This window comes from Camarhynchus parvulus, chromosome 1 (genome assembly GCF_901933205.1).
Source record: "Camarhynchus parvulus chromosome 1, STF_HiC, whole genome shotgun sequence".
Lineage (NCBI taxonomy): Eukaryota > Metazoa > Chordata > Aves > Passeriformes > Thraupidae > Camarhynchus > Camarhynchus parvulus.
Genome location: NC_044571.1, coordinates 95,418,009 through 95,434,150, shown reverse-complemented (window position 1 = coordinate 95,434,150; position 16,142 = coordinate 95,418,009). Strand labels below are relative to the sequence as shown.

The following is a 16,142-nucleotide window of genomic DNA, read 5'->3' as shown; positions in this document are numbered from 1 at the left end:
AGGTACAACACCATGGGCTAGGTCTCCAGTAAGTAGCCCCCTCCTTTGTTTCTGTTTTGCACTTTGCTAAGCAGTCCAACACCAGATTTCAGCAACAGAAGCTGTAACTTGCAGCTGAGAGCAGGGTATTAGCAAAAGGAGGGAGTCCAGTTTGGGGAGAGATCACATACCTCCAATTCAAATATGACAAGGATAAACAGCTGTGTCTGTGTATAAACTACCCTTGTGTGCTCTGAACTGAAACATGTGTGCAAACACAAAAATTCATCTGTAACCCTGCCCAAATAAGCACCACAGGTCCTGCAGCATCCCTTGGATTTGAACTGCCACAGCCTGCTCTGATGCTATGCCAGAGGCTGGAGCAAATATTGGTAGATGCAGCTACTGTCCTTACTTCAGTGTACTGCAGCTCTCCAAACTCAACTGAGATGTAGAGTTATTTGCCATATGGAGGCACTACTGAAATATGTTATAAAGTTCCAGACCTGTTCAATTGCATTCAACAAGCTGCTTCCCAACAGTGCTACCTATAACTAGAGCTGAGAAACCAATCTCCAAAAGTCACTGCAATTCAGAAGTTGATGAAACCCTCTCCACCTGTTTTGTACTCTTTACAGGCAACGTCTTGAGAGGTGGCACTGGATTCTTTTGACAAGGTAGGCAGACATCCAGTTGTTAACCTGGGCTTGGATGGCTGAAAAAACAGTGGTTTAGCCTGGTAGTTGACAAATCAATGTTTTAGACTATAATTGTGCCTGAGTGACTTCCCTTGGCAATATTTTCTGGAAGTTCAGCTATGTGAATTATAAATGGCATTAGTCACCTGGTCTGTGGGAAAATGCTGGCATTTCGTGACTGTGCAATTCTTGTATGTCCTTTTTTTAATTTACCCAGAACTAAATAGAACATTCTGGTGAAACTGAAAGGAAGAAAGTAATACAAATCATTGTGCTTTTCAAGCAGTAGCTGCAGAACTATTTCTGCCTAATTTATCCCCAAGCTTTTGCTGTCTTTGGAATGGAACTGAAACTCAGGCATAGCATGCAGTTCTCAGAAATGAGGACATTGTGCGACTGGAGCTGGAGATGGCATCTTACTGGCAAGGAAGGAGAAGGTTGGTAATCCATCAAAAGACTTTGCAAAGATGAACAGAGCAGCCATTCCTGCATTTAAAAATACATTCACAAATTTCAAACAAGTGGTTGGGTTAATGGATCTCACATTATGAGTAAAATGTTGTGTTTAAAGCAATTAATCACCTGCTGATGTTGTCTGGTCCCTGGAGAAACGGGAATGGTTTGACAGAGATGCTGCAGCAGCTGGATGTGCATGCAAACACTGACTCATGAAGGCTGTTAGGGAGGCCCCTGCAGGCTCAGGTTTCCTGTGGCACCAGAAGCTGACAGAGGAAAAGCAAAGCTTGGAAGGAGCAGCCAGCATACACAGCTCTTTCTCACCAGGGATGCCATAACAAATTAAAGCAAACAATTTTTTCCCACTGGCAGAGCCGCCTCTGTCCTTTGCTAAGACTGAAAGTTTGCTCTTCATTGAAAAGTGTTTTCTCTAGCAGCACACAGTTTTGGTTCTGGAAGATCAGAGTGTTTCTAAGAGAAAATAAGTTGGTTAAAGCTGACAAGAATATTTCCTACATACCAGTTGGGCTTGCAATTATTTTTAAAATCAATTGCAGTTCCTTCTGTGATTGCTAATTAGTGATCTCACATTTTGATCAGGCCAGAATGCTCTTCCAGAAATTTTGCAGGAAAGTGCAACTATGCAAGTAACTCAAGGAAAGGAAAATAAGATATCTCAAAGGAAAAAGACAATAGTATGAAGCAAATGCATTTTTCAGACTTATGAGAATGAATTCTTGAACCTACTCAAAAGTACATCCAAAGTGTGTCTTTACAAGAATACTGATACTTGAGCTGTTTCTGTTTTCAGATTAGTTGCCACTAAGGAGAAAAGGAATCATAAAGGTGAAAGCATGTTTGAGAATTTTTTGTGTCACTTTATGTTTTGGGCCTCCTGGTTTGCAACTGATTTGCATAATTTGAGACTAATCTGTGTAGCCACTCAACTGAGGGAAAACATGGGAAAACATTTTATTTGCAATCATAGTCATTTGTAGTAGTAAGAATTTGCAAAAAATGTAAGCCACCTCATCAGAAATCAGAAACATGAAACACAATTTACCAGTAGAAGTCTGATCAGCAAATGAGGTCTCATAGTATGGCTGCCCACTGTGGCATAGGAGAGCCACCCGTGGGCAAAGGGCTTGGCTGGTTTCAGCAGTGATCACAATGCACACCAGAAAAGGGGACACAGGCATAACAATGACAAAGCAAAAAGGCACCAAAACAATGACTCAGACAAGTTGTGTGACCTATTTTTATGGTCATCTCAGGTGATGGTGAAGGAGGAAGTGCGTGCTTGTGGAAGGCAATCCTGTCTTTCCAAGGGACAGGGCTGGGGAATGATCATGGACCTGTGGGAACAGAGGCAACCTCAGTGGAGGAGAGGTGAGACCAAGGCTCTGCTCTTTCCCTGAGACAACACATGACTTATGCCCTGAGTCCACCTCTTGGCTTGCTTTCGTCTCCTTAACCTAGAGAAAGAGCTGTTTTACAGAAGCTTCAGCACCTCCTGGGTCATTCATCACCTCATCACTGAATTACATGATGGGTGCAGACTCCTAACTCTGAGTTACATACATGCTCTGCATTACATTTGTGCTACATCTGCATTACATTGTTGCAGCATGGCCTTTCCTGGAGCTCAGGTCAAGGCCAGGGTGGCCTTTCCTCTTGCAACCCACAGACACTGGGTGCTGAGCCAGGTAGGTGCTTATGAAAACCCAAACTTATGGACAAAGTGCTTGTGAAAAACCCAGTACACCTGTCTGCTTAGCAGCACAGCTGGGAAAACCTGAATTTCTGGCTCTGACATTTGTTGTCATGTCCCCTAAATTTCAGTTGTGTCATAGAGGCAGGAGGTTTTCAGAAAGTGCCATTTACTGTAGTTGCCTGGTGGGGAATGTCCCTAGAGTAAAAGCGAAGCGTTTAAAAAAGGGGAAGTGGCACTCAGTGGATCATTCGCTCATCTCTCTGAGCACACAGCTAAGATGATGATGGTCACTTGCCTGCTCCTCTCCAGTGTCTGGACCACTGTTCCAGGTAACTCCCTTATCTGTCTGGGTGTCTGTGTAATTATCCTAACAGCGTTAGGGACCTCAGTGGCTGTGCCAGCCTCCTTCTGTGCTGCTGGGTGCTGCAGTCCCCACTTTGCACCGTCCTGGGGCAAACCTAGTGATTACAGGGCACTTGTGGTACTGTACTACTTACCTTCGGCTCAGGCATGTCACTGCTGGTTGCATTGACAGCATCCAGTTCTTAATTTAGCACCAGTGCACCATAAATTCCAGAGAGATGTATAAAGGTATTGCAATGGGCAAATTATAAAGCAGGCAGACCATGTTTGTAGGTATCTGCTCAGGCCATCAAAAACATGGATGTATTACAGCGGTTTTGTATTTAAAAATCATGTAGAAAAGGCTGAATTAGTTTCAAACTAACTTCCATGATCATGGTTTGTAGTCTGTCTATGGCACTGCTTGACAACTGGCTTCTTGGTCTTTGATGGAAATCTGCCTGGCCATGATCACAGCCAGAATCTCAGAGCACTTTATTGAGTGGGTTAGCCTAGTGTACCTCTGGACACTGCAGACAGCCTTACCTTCTCTGCAAAGATATTTCCCTTTCTTGTAAATTGAATTATGTTTTCAGTGCTGCAACTGTTATTTCTGATATCTCCCTTCCCATGCTGACATGCACAAATAATCTTTAAAAACTATTATGCCATGAGAACTGTTGAGCTGAGCTGTCAGCTTCACTTTGTCTGTACCCTTAACAATTTTTGCATGTCTATGAATTGGAAGAGGAGACTGATTTCTTCTTTTCCCTGGAGACTTTTAATACCATGGCATTTATGCTGTGCAAGTTTTCTCCCTGCAGGCCATCAGTAGGGTCTCTTCTGCAGCTGTTTCTCAGCAGCATGACTTCAATGCTGAGATAAGAGGACACATGTAGTTTGCCTCGTGTTCTTCCTGAGAACACTTCTTGCTTTTTTCTTCTAGTTTTCTGATCCTTGCCAGTTTCTGACAAGTGTGAGTACATGATGTATGTATAGTGAGATACATAATCATTTTTAGCATTTTTACTGATTTGCTGCACCCCATGCCACAGGAGGGCTAAGAGGGTGGTATTTGGCCAACGGCTGTTTGTTTGTCAGCATGGCTGAAAGTTTAGGGAATCTCCTTGTGGGTGCCCATGGGATAGCAGTCCTAGCAGACAAATCAGTGGCTCCCAACACCAAAACTGCCTTTCTCAGTGGTGCTCTCTGCAGCACAGATATCAGGCTGGCAAAATGCTTGGTGTGAAAGGTGGCAGGTCCAGTGAAACTCTCTGGGTAGTTCTTTCAAGTTCATTTTCAACTTTTCCCTAGATGGAGGGATAGAGAAATCCTCCAGAGTTGCTCTGCTTGGAAATGAGGGTGAGGGGCTGTGGGGGCCTTTGATGGGGTTGGGCTGCAGAAGAATGTGAGAAATGCTGAGTATGGCACCTGCTTCTCCCCCAGCCTCTGTGCAGGTGATGAACAGAAAGGTCCAGTCAGTCCAGGTGGGAAGAAATGTTACTTTTTCATGCCGGTCAGTCGCGAAAGAAGATGTGATACAGGTGACATGGCAGAAAGAGATGGATGGGGCTGAAGACAACATAGCAACTTACAGTACGATTAATGGCCAAAAAATATCCAAGGCCTATGTAAGCCATGTGAGCTTTGCCCACAGCGAGTTACAAGCCTCAGCCATCTCCCTTCATGGAGTCACCCTCCAAGATGAAGGATGCTACAAATGCATCTTCAACACTTTTCCCTCAGGGGCTGTCACTGGCAGGATGTGTCTCAAGGTTTATGGTAAGGCACTGTAATTGTGTACGGGTGCTCATCTGAGGACCGAGTCATTTTTCCTGTGAAAAACCTTCCCTAACATTGCTACATTGATGTGGGAAAAATGGTTCTCCCTGCCTCTCTCCCTCTCTGGTTTTACCTCCAATGGTAAACCAGCATTCAACAGTTCTTTGATTTTCTTCCCTTTCAACTCAGCAACAGCAAGATTCAAAACTGTCATGTAACTCATGACTTCCTCCAAATTTCCCTGGCCATGTGCTGTGCTGACAGCTGCCTGGCCACAGCCGTGTACCCCGTGCTCTTCTGCTTCCTTTCACTGCTGCTCTCACCCCTTAATCCTGGAAATCAGGCAAATTTTGACTTGGTCTGCATTTGGTTATAAAAAAATTGCAAGTATTCAAAATGCAAAGAGGCATATGCATGACCAGAATAGCTGGAAGCTCATTTTGAAGCTAGAGTAAAAATAACTGCAGTTGGGAACAGGAACAAGATTAAAAAAAGAAAAAAAGAAAAAAAAAAAGGAAGGCTGAAATACTGTATGGCTCATGGGATTTGACACATTAACATCTTGAGCAGGTCAGCATCAACTAGCTTAAAGAAGTGAGTTGAAACAAATCATGAGTCAAGATGGCAATATTTGTCGCCTCCATATGAAATCATCAACTTGCAAGTGTAACCTGAAATAAAGACTAATAGATGAACTTAAAAGAACTAAGAGTAACAAGCTGCTTATCTTTTGAGGAAAGCTGCTGGGTTTTGTCCAGCTGAGAGAGATGAGACATTAAAGATGCTCTGAGGACAGCCAGTTGACTCCTAGCTTTCTTAGGGATGAGACTGCTGTGGGGAAACTGGCCAAAGATCATATCCCATCTGAAGAGTATCAGTGTCTGTGCCCTGTCACTGGTTGTATGTCCCCCCTAGTACCTTCTGCTTACAAAGTCACGGACACATATGTCCATACATGTTTCTGGAGTCCTCTGTGTGGAGAAAGGAAGCTCCTAACCTAGAGGGGAAAGGAGGTGGTGGTGAAAAATACAGGGAAAACCAATTCTGGAACAAAAGTTCTTTTTCCCCTCTTTTGGGAAAACTAGGGCAAAAAAGAGAAATTAGGAGAAATTCATGCGGTATTTCATATATGAAGAGGAAAGTTCCTAAAGAAAGCCAGTTCTGAGTCATTCAGAGGGTAAGCACTGATTATACATTAGAGGAAAAACATGGAAGTGCCTTGCAGAGGTATGAGGCAGCTGTGGGGTTTTCGGGGTCTCCCTGAGAATGGCTGCCATGGGTGTCCCAAACAGAGAAGTCTAGTTAAGCATAACCTGTCTGGGCTCCTCAGGCAGGCTCCAGGGCTGCAGGCAATCTTAGCAAGCTCAGCTCTTAAGTGAGATCATCTCTTTAGAGATTCTCAGCTCATTAATGATTTTCAGCTCTTTTGCTTGCTAAGAGCCTTTGGCAGATGCAGGGGAAGAGAGAAGCGCTGTGTGAGGTTCCACAGAGATGTCTTTATTGGCAGCTTCTGCAAAGGGTCTCAGTGACAGCTCTTCTGCCAAGCTGGGCAGATGAGGGTGTTAATATATGGTTTAGGAGTTTTGGAAATTGTCCAATGGTAAGGGTCGAGGTGAACATGACCTATAGTCTTACAGAGAGATAACCAGAGTCCGAAGGCAGAAGAAGGGCTTCTTAGGTCCAGTCATCATGACTAGGCATTTCTTATCTTAGGCTGCTGAATGCCAGGGAGGCCTTGCAGGCCTGCTACGCAGAGGGATCCCATTCTTTTTAATCATATAAACACTGAGATTTCTTTTGGGTTTGGGTTTTGGTTTGGTTTTTTTTCTATCCAAGTGGGGGAAGTCCCTCCCAAACTCACCAACATTTTGGCTATGGTTTATCCTTCACCAGAGCACTAATTCTAAAAAAAGAAAAGGGATGTTTTTCTCCTGCCTCAGATGAAAACGCATCAACTGAGAAGGATTTAACTTCTCTCATAGGAACAGCCAGAGGTCACGATAGCCTTCCTGTAATGCGCTGTATCAAACCAGCCCTGGAGGGTCACCATGAACAAACAGAGCATTTGGCACTTTGACAGCAGGTTTTAGTTCATATATAATTATCTCATTGAAGCTAATTTATATGATGCTACTTAAAAGCCATAGTCTTGCTCGTTACACCCCAACTCCTAATGATGGGAACAACTTGTCTGAAGAAGCCCAGAGGTTGCCCAATGAGGTAGAGTGAAGACAGCAGGAATCTCCCAAGGCTCAGAGGTTCAGGGCAGGGTGAGCAAATCAGAGTCAGCAGTTGAAAATTAAACACTGCCATGTCTTTTCCCTCAAGAGGGGACTAACAGGGAGTTTACAAGCTGGTAATTGCCTGATTACTGCAACCTTAGCTAGCACAGCTGTTCTGGGATGGTACGGGACAGGCACCATCACCGCGCAATGAGGGGAAGTGAAACCACATAAGAACTGGATACAACACTGTAAAAACAGAAACAGATATGACTGGAGGGATGTCAGACCTGCCTGGCTGAAAAGAGCAAACCCAGGAAGAAGCAGAAATGTCCTACACTGTAGCAAAATCCATTTCAGAACAGAATAGTTTCAAGCAAGCTTAGTGGGTCTCTTTTGAGCAGTCTGCTGCATTCCCCCTTCATTTTACTTTGGAAATATTTGCCAAACTTCATTGTCAAAGAGAATGAGAATGAAATCCAGGATAAGGATTGAGGGAGAGAGGAGTATGAGAGCGGGGAATTGGAGAGAGGGGGATGTGCCACATGGGGATAGGCAAGACTTGCTGAGTTACAAAATTCCCTGGACATTTGCTGCACTGACTTTGGAGACCACCCGCCTTCACTGTAGATGGCAACATTTGTCTGGAAGCCTTGAGCCCAGTTGGAAAAATGCCATCGCAATTTCTGAGACAGGAAAACCAAGGCACAGTACTGCTGGTGAACACCCATATGGTTTGAAAAAGCTTTCTGTCATCATGAGGCATATTGTGATTCCTACAATCTGTTATCATTCTCTGTAACACCAATGCTAAGCCTTTAAACATAAAAAGCATATAATGAATCAGGTCATTATATGCTTTTTATGTTTAAAGGCTTAGCAGTGCCTAATTCCCTCTAATTACAGAAAGCTATTACAGACTAAGCCATTTTCAAATATTTGGGAATGCTGACAGAGCTCAAATTTGGGAACATCTGCAAGACTGATCTGCAAGAGAGACTAAAGCACACAACATCTCAGGTGAAGACTTTTTCACTGGAAACAAATATTTTGATGAAAGGCAAAAGAAGCAGTTAAGTGTATGCATCAAACATGAACAGCCAGCACATACTAGCAAACAGCACAGCAGGACTTTCCTGCAAAAGCAAGCACTTACAAGTTTTGACAGTGCATCTATTACAGACATTTGCTAGAGAGAAGCTCAGCCCTACAGGATCATTCATTGGGGTCGATTGTGAGAAGAGAGAGAACTGCTTAGTCAGAAGAGCAGGTGCGGAGTGCATGTGCAAGACACTGAGTTTTTCTCATCCTCTGTGGTAACATCTGTGACTTCTTCCTGTGATCGCTTGTGAATTTTGCAACCTAATATTTGAACTTAATGCTGTGGGTGGATGTGTTAATTTTATGCATCCCATGAGTGAAAGAAGTTCAGAGATCATTTATTAATCGAAACATAAATTGTTTGTGAAACTAGTCTTTTCATATCTGGGAGATTTTGAGATGTTCCAACTGAAATCCCCCTAAACACTTTCCTTGTTTTTGTCAGAGGTTTCAGCAAATCTCTGTGTGTTGAGTTTTTGTCTATGGTTGATGCAAAAAGTGAGAAATACAAGTTTATTTTTTCTATGCTCACACAGCCATAGTAAATAAATAAGGTCAGGCTTGTAAAAAAATCAAACAACAAACAAAAAGCAACAAAATTGTTGGTATACGAAATCTTGCTTCTACCCTCTGGTAGCATGAATGATGCCTGTACTTGATGCTTGTAGTTCATCCTTCTTCCAGACTAAAATTAAATGTGACTGCATCCACAAATCTTCTGGAATGAGAGTGTTCAAAACAGTGATCTTTCATGATAGTTTTGAGGGATACTATGACGCACCCAAAACCCATTTACAAGAGGAAACAAAGTTATACTAGCACAAACCCTCCACAGGTGAAATCCCATGGTGTAACCACATACAAATTCACTATTACTGTCTTGCATAAATAGATCCATTTAGTCCTTTGATTTGCAACTCTACGCACCTCAACAGCAAAAATGCTAAACAGCGGTAAAGCTAATCCTGCAGGTAATTTTAAAGGAAAATAATTCTAACTCATTTAAGCAGTTCAGCTCTTTCAGAGAGAAAAGGACATATGACGTCACAGTTTCACTGCCTTCTGCTTTTAACTCGGCCATAATCACCACTTCTCAGTTGGGAGGCTGCTGCTAGTAACAGAACTGAAACAGATGCTTCTACCCTTTTGCCCTTTCTGTTGTCCAGCTCTTCACTTCCAGACTACTGTCTGATCATTTTCATATTCATCTGTCACTGCTGGGGCTTTGGGAAGGGGGAGCTAAGATTAGATAGTAAGCTTTTCCTCCAAGATAACAGTAAATACAGATGCTCTTTGCTCAAACATAGGCAGAAACTAATGGGCTTTGTCACTTTGTTCTTTACAGCCATCTCAGACCCCAGAGTGGAAACTAAACTTATATCCGGTCCAGACAAAGCTGAGGACTCTGAGAAAATGGTGGGGATGAGCTGCTCAGCAACAGGGAAACCAGCTCCAAAAATAACCTGGCACCTCCCCAGCATCCTGCAGCAGAAACCAAGGGAGTACCACATAAAGTTCAGCAACCAGACCGTGACTGTCATCAGCAATTTTACCCACACCCACTCCAAAATCCTTCAGGAGTACCCCATCACCTGCATGATCCAACATCCTTCTCTAAATGTGACCCTGGTCCTGCCCACAGACAGCCTGGAGCAGGGTCAGTATGTAACTCTGCTCCTGCTCTGGAGTAGGGCAGAAATTAGGAAGCACCTCCTGGGGTAGAATCAGAAAACTCCTCAGAGTGGTGGAAGGTGGGAAAGGCACCTGGAAGAGCAGCTGTGGCTGGGCTTGGGAGGGATGGAGGAGATGCCATGAAACATCCAGATGCCCTGGCCAATGGCGCATAATGTCTTTCTTACTGCTCCTCAGGTCCTCTTACCCACCATGACATACCCCAGCCTCCCTGTCTCTGTGAAGGACTATTTGTGACAGGGTTCCCTGTCACATAACGTGACAAACCAAGACATGCCAGTGTTGGGTAGCTCAGAGGGGCTGGGTTCTACATGCCTGATCTTAACATCAGACCAAGCACAGGTCTGCTGGCAATGCCACTTGTGTGCATCATGCTGGAATATGCTCCCAGTGCTCTTATCCATCTCATTTCATTCCAGGGAATGGCCAAGGGATGCTTGAAATGGGTTTCAGGTTGCTTTTTTTTTACTTCATGCACAAACTGAGTACCTGCTACTTTCCCCACAGGTCCAGACAGCAGCATGGCACTGCCCATTGCCATTGCACTGGGGGTCCTGGTCCCCCTAACCTCCCTTCTCATTCTCACCTGCCTCTTCTACCACTGCCTCAGGCACCGACGTGATGCAGAGAGAAACCCAACCTAGTCCTGCTGGGTAGGTCTGCCTTTCCTCAGGGTGCTGCAAAATTCACCCCCATAGGTCTTGGGGTTCAATACCATGACCTGGCTCTGCCCAGCCACACCAGGGCTGCCTGCACACTGCCCAAGCCAGGCTGAAACTGGGCTGGAGAGGGACTCAGGAATGAGCCCCCATCCAGACAGCTGGGAAGGGGAAACCTGATTGTGTATAGCCAGCCTACAGGTGCTCAAGAGTGCTGGCAGCTGGAAAACATTCATTATGCCAATGACAAGGCACGCCGAAGTGGGAGCATCACTCTACTATTATATTTATGCACAAAATAGTTATGTAAGCAGTGGCCAGACCCTTTCGTGGGTCTTCTGCAGCTCCTAAAATAACCTCCCTCAGCACAACCAACGCAGCTCATGAAGGCAGCAACTTTGAGGATAGGCCTCAAACAAAATGTGGTCTTAGAGGAAAACCATGCCTGTGTGAGGGAAGCCCAGGATGCCATGCTGGGGCATGGGCTGAGGCATTGCTGATTGTACACCAAGGCTATCCTAGTGCAGGGGGTGCAGGATACAAGCTTGAGGTGGGGATAAACTGAGGTGAAGTGCAATCATTTCAGAAAATCATAGTCCAGTTTTCTGAAGTCTCCTCATCCTCCTGACACCCTGGATTCGGGTGAACATTTTGGAAAAAAAGAAGCAGCGGAGGAAATGCAACACATGACTTAGGTGTTATACCTCTAGGTCCAAGCTGAAGACTGCTGATGGGACTGCAAGGGGAGAACTTTAGTCTCCCCTCACAAAGAGATGCAAGGACTCATTGGCAATACAAATACCCAGGATCTTTACCCTCACACTTAAAACATCCATATATTTTTAAGAAATAAACACAACAACTTGTCTTTCAGATACTTCCTGCCTGCACCAAGGCCAAGAAGTACAGGCAGTACAGAGCTGCAAGGAGATGGGCTCCTGCAATGTCCCACAGCCTTGGTGCACCACTGAACACCTGAGAAGCTGCCACACCTACACGTGCAAGAGATCTTAAAATGGCACCTCAAGCTTCCAAGGAAACCTCCTGTGACTTTCTCCAAGAGAGATATAAAAAGGGGCAATTCATAATATATATATTTTTTTATTTTATTATACTATAATATTCTGTTTTATAAGAAAAAAATGTAAAGTATTTATTTGAAACTCAGGCTGGCTTTGTGGATCCATTTAATGGAACTCTTGTATTTTGGGGGGTTTTAACATTGTTTATTACTCTTTGATATTTTAACATTGCAAACTCAAAAGTGGAAGGGGGATTGTCTGAAACAAGGCAACATTTTGTAAGGCTGCTGGCTTGGAAAGTGTTGCTGATGGACCAAAGTAGCCCCTTACCAGGAGCTGGGCTGCAGAAAACCTACAGAACAGCCCAGCACACTGCTCTGAACTTCAGGTGTTGAACTTGTTCCCAAAAGGGCACAAGAGATCAGGCCAAGACTGCAGCCAGCCTGAACTTATAACCCAGGTGCCAGGAGTAACAGGCTTCAAGACAAGAGTCATGAAGAAGTACCAAGTCCAGTTTCCAGTAACCTCTCCTGGAAAGCAATGTAAAAAGCACATAGATGTCTCCTTCTTCCCTCTTTCTGAAGGCTTTTCACAGCCCCCTTCTTTATGTACCTGATCAATCACAGCTGCCTTGTGTTTCCTGGCATCCCACCCCCCTGCAGGAGGAAGCAGCGCAATAAAAGGCCAGTTGCAGGGTTAGTAGGTTGTCCAGTGCATTTTGTTTGTGCTCTGGTGTAGTGGCAGGTGAGTGCAGTGGGAAGTAAGAGGTTGATAGGCTTGAGGAGGTGGGTGCTTTATTTATTTCCATGTGGGCGGACAAGTACCAGTGCAGTGCAAGGAGTGTTCCCAATTCTGACCATGCTTTGCTTCTAAGCAGTGGGTCAGATCTGAGCTGTAATCTCCTGTAATTTCCTGAATTGCACCATATGCTCATGAAGTCTTGTTGACTTAGGGAAGGAGAAATGAGCCCACCTGGCTCATGCTGGTCTTGTGGGAAGCCACCAGTGCAGGCTGCTTCCTCTCCTTCTGGCTTCCCGGAGCAAATGTGTGTAATCTGTTTTTTCCTCATCCATGTATTTCAAATGGGCATCCCACATGAATCACTAAGTTGTAGTCAAAAACCCAAGTGAACTAAAATGAAAGCAAGTGAGTTGAGAATGAATAAACCTGGTCTTTGCTATAAAATACTTCTTTTAAATCCACCTAATACCTATAAATAGCACAGCCGGTGAGCGAGGGGAAAGAGGAACAGGCTGCAGGCGTTACAATTGGGTATTTTTCTCCATAGCCCCCTAATCATCAAAGGAGGAAGTAATGGCTTGTCCAAACTTTTCCACCATTGCTGCTTCGTTTCCTTATTGATGAGGGAAGAGGCCAGGGGAGAAGGGTTTCGCCTGGGTTTGTGGAGGGCTGGAATGGGGTGGAAAGCCCCTGGCATCCTTCTTGAGCAGGCTGTGTGGCCTCAGCCCTTGCCTTTCTGTACAGTCTGCACTTGCAATTTAGAGCAGCTTGAGTTTTAACATGAGGTTTCTGCTACAGTTTAGACTAAGGTTTTGTTGTTTGTTTTGTTGGATTTTTTTTTTTAATTTAAAAAAAAATTCACTTGCAGAAACAGGGAGTTTAGATATGGGTAAAGAAAATGATTTCCTGAGGAAAGAGAGAAAGAGACAATGCCAGTGAGAAATCTATTCAAACCCAGGAAAATGGCAATGATTATCAATTATTGTTTTATACAAGCTGATCTCCTGCAGTGTGGGAAAGCAGGGCTTGGAGCCATGAAAGTATCCGTTTATGTGTGAGCTTGTAGTTTCTTTTAATTTTAGCTGAGTGTAGAAATTTTATGAGCTTTTAGAATTTTCTGATTATGAGCATGATAGGTCCAGGAGCTGGGTGAGGGATGCAATGGCTTACAAGTAAATTTCTGTACAAGATTTATTTTTCATTCATGATATTAGAATGAGAACATGATATCCAGTCACAGAACACTTAAAACCAATAGGTGTACTTACCTTCATGCTCTACAAAGCCACCTACTAAGATGCAGTACCATAAAATGCTGCTTGCTACTGCTGTGGTGTTTGGTTTTACGTAGCAATGAAATGAATGCAAGAATACAGACTATGGATAATTAGGTGGCTGATAGCTGTGGGGCAAAAAAAAGAATATTAAATAGATACAAACCATCTTTTGTGGAATAAACAAAAGGATGACTGATGGAATCAGAAGTTTTGACTATGAATGATGAACATCCTAACTGCTGTTATGAGATTTCTTTGTAATTAGTTTGTGCTTGTCTGTCCTGTTACTTCTGTTAACAATTTGTAAGAATTCCTTGGAGGTTATATTTCAAATCAGTTTATACAGATACCTAGTATTTGTTTTAATAAATGGGTGGGTTTGATGCCCAACACCTTTTGCTTGCTGTGGCCCTGCATGGCTGTAGGTGGAGGCGGTAGGTGAAATTGGTGTGGAGCTTGAAATAAGAAATAGAAATAAAACTGGTAAGATGCAAGCAAATTTAAGTGAAATTAAGTGCTTTATTTTTCTGCTCCAATACAAGTGATATTAAGCAGATTAACTTTGTAAGTAAATGGAAGCAGACCACATTTTTAAAAGAAATTCTACAGGAATGTTCTGAGCTAATACTGCCACTACCACCACAAAAAAACATAAAAATAAAAAAGAAACAAACAGAAAAGCCCAGGATTTTTGCCTGTTTTGAGGCTGGGCAGTTGTTAGTCTCACCCAACTCGCCTGTGACCACTATGTGCTACTGCATTTTGTCTAGCCTCAAGACAAGTAGTGTTGATGCAGAGTATAATTTCTCCTAACTGATGGAAAAAGGGCAAGAGGGAATGCCACCTTCCTGCTTGCCTCTCACTTAGATAAAACTGGTTCTAGGTTATGTGTCTCTCTTTATGAAGCAAATGTAGCCTGCATCTCTCAGCTTTGGGATCCTTTGACCCTGACATTAGCCAGTTTGGGTTAAGATTTTAACTCATGTAAGCATCCTTTCAAACAGTTGAGATAGATAAATAAAGGTTCTTCAGGCTGCACAAAATGTCCATGCTTCTGTTTTGGTATGCCAGGCTATTTCAGAGATATATTGTGTTGGTATTTTTCTCTGCCTAGACACTGGGTTCCTGGCTCTGAGAGAGCAGTAAGATGCAAGCAAATTTGCCCCAACAGCTCTGGCTGAAGGTGTGACTTTGAAAAGCAGCTGAAATGTTTGTCTTAGATATTTTACAGGCACTGGCTGAAATAGGAAGAATATTCTTCTTCTGAAACCAGTGCTGGCAGAGGTATGGGACTAAGTTTGTTCAGTGAAAAGAAACTTTGTTTTGGTTACAGACCTTTGAAAGCATCACTCATCAATTCTCTGTTGTGTGACCCTGGGGGAATGATTCATCTAAATACCACACCAGTAAATTTTCTTATTAAATCAGACCTGGAAGAAAATATAACCCATTGTTTTTCATTCAGTTTTCAGCACTGAGCCCCTGGAAATTAGCTGAAACAAGAGAATTGCACTAATTGATTGCATTCTTCTCTTTTACAAATGTGACTATAAAGCCAGGCAGATACAAATCAAGTGTATTTTTGTATTCACTCTCAGTACACCAGAAATTGCTCATGTTTTTGGAAGCCATACAAATGGCCTTCTCATAGCTCTGCTGCATTCATCTTTGGACATATAAAGCTATGTGTGAAAGGAGCACTGAATACGAGTCCAACTCTTTGTGGATGGGCTCTGTTGTAGTCTGCTCAACTTTGAGAAAAGCTACCTGAAATTTCTGGGAAGACTGAGAGGATCCTCAGTCTAGGACCCCTATACAATACAGAGTTTTAAATTCCCTAACGTGTCCTTAAACACCCTAAGGAAAAGGGAGGTCCTTAAACACCCTAAGGAAAAGGCAGCTTTGTCTAGTAAAAGAGCACTTCAAATTGTACATGAGAGGCTAAGATGAAAGCCTCGCAGAAAAAAAACCCTACACTTCTTAGTAAAAAAAAAAAAAGGGCAAAAAAACCCCCCATTTTTTTCCCCAATCAGAATATTCTATTTGATATTATCCTTTAGGTAAATTACAGAAGGCCTGGGTCTCATCCTAAACACCCAGGCTTACATTTCAGTTGAAATAAATCAATTTGCCTTGAGCCTTCCTTGTTTACAGGAATGTAGCTATTTTCATAAAGGAGATTGCTTGTGAGTTGTGGCAAAGCACTGACACCTGCTGGTATCTCCACACTGCTCTCCTGATGGAGAATCATCTACTCTTGTTTGTGACTCCTTTGTGTCAGATCCAAGGGAGGAAAGAGGACTCCAGTGTTGTCACCCAGCATGGTGTCTGGTAAGCCTCAGAGGCAGTGATCCACAGGCAGCACTTCCCTGCCCACCATCCCTTTCCTGCCAAAAAGAAAGGGAGCAGGGTCTGTCGGGGCCTGTGTCCCCTTATTTCTTCAGTCTCCATTAGACA

General features: G+C 43.5%; 1 pseudogene; it reads left to right on the top strand.

Annotated features, from left to right (window-relative positions):
• Positions 1 to 1,345: 1,345 nt before the first annotated feature.
• Positions 1,346 to 10,825, top strand: LOC115909973 (annotated as a pseudogene).
• The last annotated feature ends 5,317 nt before the right edge of the window (positions 10,826 to 16,142 follow it).